The following is an 8,690-nucleotide window of genomic DNA, read 5'->3' as shown; positions in this document are numbered from 1 at the left end:
CTCTCCTTCCTCCCAAAATTCGGCCATGTTGATGGCTTTGCACTTCTCCTTTTGGATTTTCTTCTGTATAGCTTGGGAGAGTACTAGGAGGGAGTTCAGTAATTTTCTTGCTCAGCTGACCCACTTGTGCCTCCAAATTTCTAATGGAGGACCTTGTTTCAAGCATGAAACTTTGAGTGGTTTTGATTAGATCAGAGACCATGGTTGCTAAGTCAGAGTTATTCTGCTTAGAACTCTCTGTCTGTTGCTGAGAAGATGATGGAAAAGGCTTGCTATTGCTAAACCTGTTTCTTCCACCATTATTATTGTTGAAACCTTGTTGAGGTCTCTGTTGATCCTTCCATGAAAAATTTGGATGATTTCTCCATGAAGGATTATAGGTGTTTCCATAGGGTTCTCCCATGTAATTCACCTCTTCCATTGAAGGGTTCTCAGGATCATAAGCTTCTTTCTCAGATGAAGCTTCCTTAGTACTGCTTGGTGCATTTTGCATTCCAGACAGACTTTGAGAAATCATATTGACTTGTTGAGTCAATATTTTGTTCTGAGCCAATATGGTATTCAGAGTGTCAATCTCAAGAACTCCTTTCTTCTGACTAGTCCCATTGTTCACAGGATTTCTTTCAGAAGTGTACATGAATTGGTTATTTGCAACCATTTCAATCAGCTCTTGAGCTTCTGTAGGCGTCTTCTTCAGATGAAGAGATCCTCCAGCAGAGCTATCCAAAGACATCTTGGATAGTTCAGAGAGACCATCATAGAAAATACCTATGATGCTCCATTCAGAAAGCATATCAGAAGGACACTTTCTGATTAATTGTTTGTATCTTTCCCAAACTTCATAGAGGGATTCTCCTTCCTTCTGTCTGAAGGTTTGGACTTCCACTCTAAGCTTACTCAATTTTTGAGGTGGAAAGAACTTTGCCAAGAAGGCATTGACTAGCTTTTCCCAAGAGTCCAGGCTTTCTTTAGGTTGAGAGTCCAACCATGTTCTAGCTCTGTCTCTTACAGTAAAAGGGAATAGCATAAGTCTGTAGACCTCAGGGTCAACCCCATTAGTCTTGACAGTGTCACAGATTTGCAAGAATTCAGCTAAAAACTGATGAGGATCTTCCAATGGAAGTCCATGGAACTTGCAATTCTGTTGCATTAGAGAAACTAATTGAGGCTTAAGCTCAAAGTTGTTTGCTCCAATGGCAGGGATAGAGATGCTTCTCCCATAGAAGTCGGGAGTAGGTGCAGTAAAGTCACCCAGCACCTTCCTTGCATTGTTGGCATTGTTGTTGTTTTCGGCTGCCATGAGTTCTTCTTCTTTGAAGAATTCGGTTAGGTCCTCTACAGAGAGTTGTGCCTTAGCTTCTCTTAGCTTTCGCTTCAAGGTCCTTTCAGGTTCAGGATCAGCCTCAACAAGAATGCTTTTGTCTTTGCTCCTGCTCATAAGAAAGAGAAGAGAACAAGGAAATATGGAATCCTCTATGTCATAGTATAGAGATTCCTTGAGTTGTCAGAGGAAAAGAAAAATAGAAGACAGAACTAGAAAATTCGAACTTATCAAAGGAGATGGAGTTCGAATTTTGCATTAAGGGATAGTGTTAGTCCATAAACAGAAGGATGTGAGAAGAAGGGAAGCAATTTTCGAAAATTAGGTAAAAGATTTTGAAAACATTTTGAAAAACCTTAATTGATTTTCGAAAATAAAAGTGGAAAAGAAATTAAGTGATTTTTGAAAAAGATTTTGAAATTAGAAATCAAAAGGAATTGATTGAACACTATTTTGAAAAAGATGTAGTTAAGAAGATATGATTGGTTTTAAAAAGATGTGATTGAGAAGATATGATTTGAAAAACATTTTAAAAAGATGTGATTTTGAAAATTAATAACTTGCCTATCAAGAAAAGATATGATTCAAATATTAAACCTTTCTCAACAGAAAAGGCAACATACTTGAAATGTTGAGTCAAATCATTAATTGATAGCAAGTATCTTTGAAAAAGGAAAGAAATTGATTTTGAAAACATATGATTGAAAAGATATGATTTGAAAAAGATTTGATTTTGAAAAACTTTGAAAATCTGAAAAAAATTGCATTAAAAAACAGAATCTTCCCTCTTGTGCCATCCTGGCGTTAAACGCCCAGAATGGTGCACATTCTGGCGTTTAACGCCCAAAACTATACCTTTTCGGGCGTTAAACGCCCAACCAGGTACCCTGGCTGGCGTTTAAACGCCAGTCTGTCCTTCTTCACTGGGCGTTTTGAACGCCCAGCTTTTTCTGTGCAATTCCTCTGCTGTATGTTCTGAATCTTCAATTCTCTGTATTATTGACTTGAGAAGACACAAATAAAAATATTTTTGGATTTTTAATAATAAGGAAAAATCAAAATGCAACAAGAATCAAATAACAATGCATGCAAGACACCAAACTTAGCAGTTTGTATACTACTGACACTAATGAGAATGCATATGAGACACACAAAAACACTCAAGTCAAGAGAATTCAAAGATTAGAGTAAGAAACCATCAAGAATTATTTGAAGATCCTTAAGACACATGAATGAGTGCATGCAATTGACACCAAACTTAAAATGAGACACTAGACTCAAACTAGAAATATTTTTGGATTTTATGATTTTGTAAATTTTTTTTTGTGCATTTTCGAAAATTAAGTGGAAAAAGAAAATAAAGGTATCAAAATTCTTAATGAGAATTCCAGGAATCATGCAATGTTAGTCTAAAGCTTCAGTCTAAAGGAATTAGACATGGTCAGCCAAGCTTCAGCAGAACATTGCATTCAAGAGCTAAATTGATGAAGATCAATCAGCTTTGGTGATGATAAGAACATCACCTTGAAACACTAGAATTCATTCTTAAGAACTCTGAAAAAAATACCTAATCTAAGCAACAAGATGAACCGTCAGTTGTCCAAACTCAACAATCCCCGGCAACGGCGCCAAAAACTTGGTGCACGAAATTGTGATCAATTCTTTTCACAACTCAAATAATCCCCGGTGATGAAACCAAAAACTTGGTGTTCAATACCATGGAATAAACACAACTTCGCACAACTAACCAGCAAGTGTACTGGGTCGTCCAAGTAATAAACCTTACGCGAGTAAGGGTCGATCCCACAGAGATTGTTGGTATGAAGCAAGCTATGGTCACCTTGTAAATCTTAGTCAGGCAAACTCAAATGGGTATGGTGATAAACGCATATAACATAAAGATAAAGATAGAGATACTTATGTAATTCATTGGTAGGAATTTCAGATAAGCGTATGAAGATGCCTTCCCTTCCGTCTCTCTGCTTTCCTACTGTCTTCATCCAATCCTTCTTACTCCTTTCCATGGCAAGCTTAAGCAAGGGTTTCACTGTTGTCAGTGGCTACCTCCCATCCTCTCAGTGGAAATGTTCAACGCACCCTGTCACGGCACAGCTATCCATCTGTCGGTTCTCGATCAGGCCGGAATAGAATCCAGTGATTCTTTTGCGTCTGTCACTAACGCCCTGCCCTCAGGAGTTTGAAGCACGTCACAGTCATTCAATCATTGAATCCTACTCAGAATACCACAGACAAGGTTAGACCTTCCGGATTCTCTTGAATGCCGCCATCAGTTCTGGCCTATACCACGAAGATTCCGGTTAAAGAATCCAAGAGATATTCACCCAATCGAAGGTAGAACGGAGGTGGTTGTCAGTCACACGTTCATAGGTGAGAATGATGATGAGTGTCACGGATCATCACATTCATCAAGTTGAAGAACAAGTGATATCTTAGAACAAGAACAAGCGGAATTGAATGGAAGAACAATAGTAATTGCATTAATACTCGAGGTACAGCAGAGCTCCACACCTTAATCTATGGTGTGTAGAAACTCCACCGTTGAAAATACATAAGAACAAGGTCTAGGCATGGCCGTGAGGCCAGCCTCCCAATGATCTAAGAACTAGATGTCCAAAGATGATCAAAGGATCTAAAATAATCCCAAGATCCAAAGATGAAAATACAATAGTAAAAGGTCCTATATATAGAGAACTAGTAGCCTAGGGTGTACAGAGATGAGTAAAAGACATAAAAATCCACTTCCGGGCCCACTTGGTGTGTGCTTGGGCTGAGCATTGAAGCATTTTCGTGTAGAGACTCTTCTTGGAGTTAAACGCCAGCTTTTATGCCAGTTTGGGCGTTTAACTCCCATTTTGGTGCCAGTTCCAGCGTTTAACGCTGGAATTCCTGAGGGTGACTTTGAACGCCGGTTTGGGCCATCAAATCTTGGGCAAAGTATGGACTATCATATATTTCTGGAAAGCCCAGGATGTCTACTTTCCAACGCCGTTGAGAGCGCGCCAATTGGGCTTCTGTAGCTCCAGAAAAGCCACTTCGAGTGCAGGGAGGTCAGAATCCAACAGCATCTGCAGTCCTTTTTGGTCTCTGAATCAGATTTTTGCTCAGGTCCCTCAATTTCAGCCAGAAAATACCTGAAATCACAAAAAAACACACAAACTCATAGTAAAGCCCAGAAAAGTGAATTTTAACTAAAAACTAATAAAAATATACTAAAAACTAACTAGATCATACTAAAAACATACTAAAAACAATGCCAAAAAGCGTACAAATTATCCGCTCATCAACAACCTTGACAACGACCACGATTTTGATATATAAAACAGGACGCTGCATAAGAATGTGGACTCCACACTAAAAGATACATCTCAACTAAATAAAGACAAGAATTCGCCAAATACAGAAATCATGGAAGCACTACAAGCTCAACAAAACCGTCTCCGATAACTCGAAAAATTAGTCGAGCATCAACGGGAAGCCAAGAGGGACCTTCGAAGAGAAACCAGGCGACGCCGAGAACTAGAGGATAAGCTCTTAAAGCTCGAAGCCGATCTCAAAACCAAGACCGCTTGATCCAGTCATGAAGATAGCCCCGACAAAGATCAAGACCCATTCACCAAAGAGATCATGAAAGCTAAAGTCCCAAAGGACTTCAAAGCTCCCGACATGACCCCGTACGATGGCACATTGATGATTGGATTTTTGACGGTTTAGAATTTCACAAATGAATTCTCATTGCAAGTATAGTTTCTAAACCAATCACTAATCCTTTCATACAAAAAGTTGTTTGTCACTAGTACAAACCCCTAAAATTTATAAACCGAAGTATTGGACCTTGGGTCGTTCTCCCTACGAATTGTAATGAAGTGTCTTGTTATTGGTTGTGAGTTATATTTGGGGTTTTTAAGATTTTAGACAAGAAATATAAATGGCAAAGAAAATAAACTAACAACTAGCAAAGCTCTTGGCAAGATATGAGAACTAGAAATCCTATCCTAGTTATCCTCCTCAATTGTGATGACAAATTGTCCATTGCTCCCACTTAGTTAACCTCTAACCATGGAGGAAAGTCAAGTGGATGAATCAATTTGATTCCTCAAGTCCTAATCAACTCCTAAAGGAAAGACTAGCTTTAGAGGCATTCAAATCAATTAGCAACTTCTAATTATCAATCAACAAAGGAATTAGATAACTCAAGAGTCACTAATTACTCTACCTAGGCCAAGAGGAACAAAATCTATACTATATCTAGAAGAGGCATTTCAACAAACACATAAAAGGAAATAAAAGTAAACAACATAAATTGCAAGAATTAAAGAGAGATCTAACTACAAAGGCAAGAGATCAACAATAGAAAAGCAAAGAAGAACAATTATTATGAATTACCTCTTATTGAATTGAAAGAAAATGGAAGGAACAATAGTAGATCTACAACAAAGTCTAAGAACAACATAAAGGAAATTACAATAAAAGAATGAAAGAAGAATGAATGTAACAACAAGGAATTGAGAAGATAGAAGTAGAAGAAGATGAATTAAAATCTAGATCTAAGAACTAAACCTAATCCTAATCCTAATCCTAGAGAGAAGTGAGAGCTTCTCTCTCTAAAAACTAACTCTAATTAATCCTAATGTGTAAAAATGAATCAATCTCCCTTTTGCTCTTCAATCCTTGGCTTTAAATAGCATCTTTGGCGCCAAAGTTGGTTGGGATTGGGCCCCACAACCCTTGAGAATTCGTTGGTCACGTTTTCATTAAAAAATCATAAACCAGCACCGACGCGTACGCGCACAGCACGCGTACGCGTCCACGGGGTGATTCGCAAGGTGCGCGCAAGCACCAGTTGCGCGCGCTCGTTCATGGGCGAGTTCAACTTCTTTGCCTTTTCATGATTTCTCTACTTTGCATGCTTTCCTCTTCACTCCTTTGATCCATTCCTAGCCTTTTCAATCTGAAATCACTAACAAACACATCAAGGCATCTAGTGGAATCAAAGGTGAATCACAATCATCAAGTTAAAGGCCTAAAAAGCATGTTTTCACATCTAAGCACAAATAAGGAGACAATCACAAAACCATGCTATTTCATTGAATAAATGTGGGTAAAAGGGGATAAAATCTCTTAAAATCAATACAAGATAAACCGTCAAAACGGGGTTTATCACACATTGGATCCAAGCCATCACCTCAGCAAATTCAGAAGCAGAATATATCTCACTGATGCCTCAGACGCCATTCGATGAAGCCTTCCTGACTACCCTAACGAAGACAGCAATAAAGTGGTTCGACAGTTTGCCTCCAAGATCCATCACAAGTTTTGACGACCTTACTAAAAAGTTCCTCGTCAAGTTCTCCATCCAGAAGGATAAAGCCAAACACGCTCCAAGCTTGCTGGGAATTAAACAAGGAGATCGAAAAAGCTTTCGCAGCTACACGAAAAGATTCAACAAAGCATGCCTTGACATACAAAGTCTTCCAACAGAAGCGGCCATCATGGGACTCATCAATGGCCTAAGAGAATGATCTTTCAGCCACTCAATATCTAAGAAGTACCCAACATCTCTAATCGAGGTTCAAGAAAGGGCGGAAAAATATATCAATATGGAGGAGAACTCCCAATTGGGAGGCAACTCAAAAACCGGATTCTCCTAACCCACCAAGGGACAAGGATAAAGAGTCCAAGAAAAAAGAAGATCAACCCGGTGAGAAGCCTAGAAAATACCACAATTACACCCACCCCTTCGAGTGTCTCTTGTGGATGTCTACCGAGAAATATGCAACACTGAGAAGATCCCACTACCTCGCCCAATTAAAAACAAAAGAGGGAGAAGTCAGACAAAATACTGCGAGTACCACCGAATCTACGGACATCATACTAACGAGTGTTTCGACCAAAAGAATGTCATAGAGAAATTGGCAAGAGAAGGGCGATTAATTTGGTACTTAGCCATCAAAGCGAATGAACCAAGAAAAAGAAAAAGGGACAAAGAAGTCGAACGAGTTGAAGGTCCACCTCACACCGAAGAGGTCGGACGAGTTGAACGTCTACCTCACATCGAAGAGGTCGGACGAGTTGAAGTCCACCTCACATGGAAGAGGTCAGACGAGTTAAACGTCCACCTCACACCGAAGAGGTCGGACGAGTTGAAGCTCCACCTCACACCAAAGAGGTCGAACGAGTTGAACGTCCACCTCACACCGAAAAAGTTGGACGAGTAGAACGTCCACCCCACACCGAAGAGATCGGACGAGTTGAACATCCACCTCACACCCTTGAGAGACATGTTCATATGATAAATGGAGGATTTGCAGGAGGAGGGATCTCTAAATCATCTCGCAAAAGACACCTCAAAGAGGTATATTAAGGAAGGGAGAGAGGTTTGAATAGGACAACGGGGTGCAAACAAGCCTTCCAAGATTTCAAAAATTCTTGGGGCAACCACCCATTCTTACCCGACCAAGGGAAAGTGAAGAACTCATATTATACCTCGTAGTGGGAAGTCGGGCAATAGCCTCATCACTAGTTAGAGAAGACGAAAGTGGGCAACAACTCGTCTACTTCATCATCAAGGCTCTACAAGGGGCCGAACTAAACTATCAAAAGATAGAAAAGTTCGCCTATGCCTTCATACTCACTTCTCGACAACTCCGCCCATATTTTCAAGCTTACACTATCAGAGTTCAGACCAATCAGCCCATAAAAAGCATCCTACAGAAAACAGACTTAGCTGGAAGAATCCTACAGTGGGCAGACGAGTTATCTGAATTCGATCATCGACATGAAGCTCGGACAGCCATAAAATCACAGTATCTGGCCGACTTCATTACAGAGTACACTGACACCCTGGGAACTCCCACAAAATGGAATCTCTACGTGGACGATTCTTCAAACAAAATCGGGAGAGGTGCATGTGTAATTATAGAAAGCGATCAGGGAACCCAAATCGAGCTAAGTAACCAAGCTGAATACGAGGCACTACTGGCTGGTTTAAGGCTGGCTAAGAAGGTAGGAGCTTACCGTGTCTAGTGATTCACAAGTAGTCACCTCACAAATAGAAGGGAGCTACCAAGCTAAGTATCCCACCATGAAAAAATACATCGGATAATTCGGGGGACCCTGGACAAAACCAGAAAATAGCTCGGACAATTCGGGAGATATGAGGTCCGACATATATCTCGGGAACAAAATGCCCGAGCTGATGCATTTTCAAAACAAGTCAGCACCAACAGCTCGGACAATTCGGGGGATATGAGGTCCGATGATGAACGGATAATTTATACGCTTTTTGGCATTGTTTTTAGGTAGTTTTTAGTAAGTTCAAGCTACTTTTAGGGATGTTTTCATTAGTTTT

At 40.0% G+C, this 8,690-nt stretch overlaps 1 non-coding gene across 1 annotated transcript; it reads left to right on the top strand.

Moving 5' to 3' along the window:
- The first annotated feature begins 787 nt into the window (after positions 1-787).
- LOC112704214 (small nucleolar RNA R71) lies at positions 788-895 on the top strand. The gene has a single exon (XR_003154850.1). It is a non-coding gene; the product is annotated as a small nucleolar RNA R71 (small nucleolar RNA).
- Positions 896-8,690: the final 7,795 nt, after the last annotated feature.

The sequence above is a fragment of the Arachis hypogaea genome, chromosome 7 (assembly GCF_003086295.3).
Source record: "Arachis hypogaea cultivar Tifrunner chromosome 7, arahy.Tifrunner.gnm2.J5K5, whole genome shotgun sequence".
In the NCBI taxonomy this organism is placed as follows: domain Eukaryota; kingdom Viridiplantae; phylum Streptophyta; class Magnoliopsida; order Fabales; family Fabaceae; genus Arachis; species Arachis hypogaea.
This window is presented reverse-complemented; position numbering and strand designations above follow the sequence as displayed.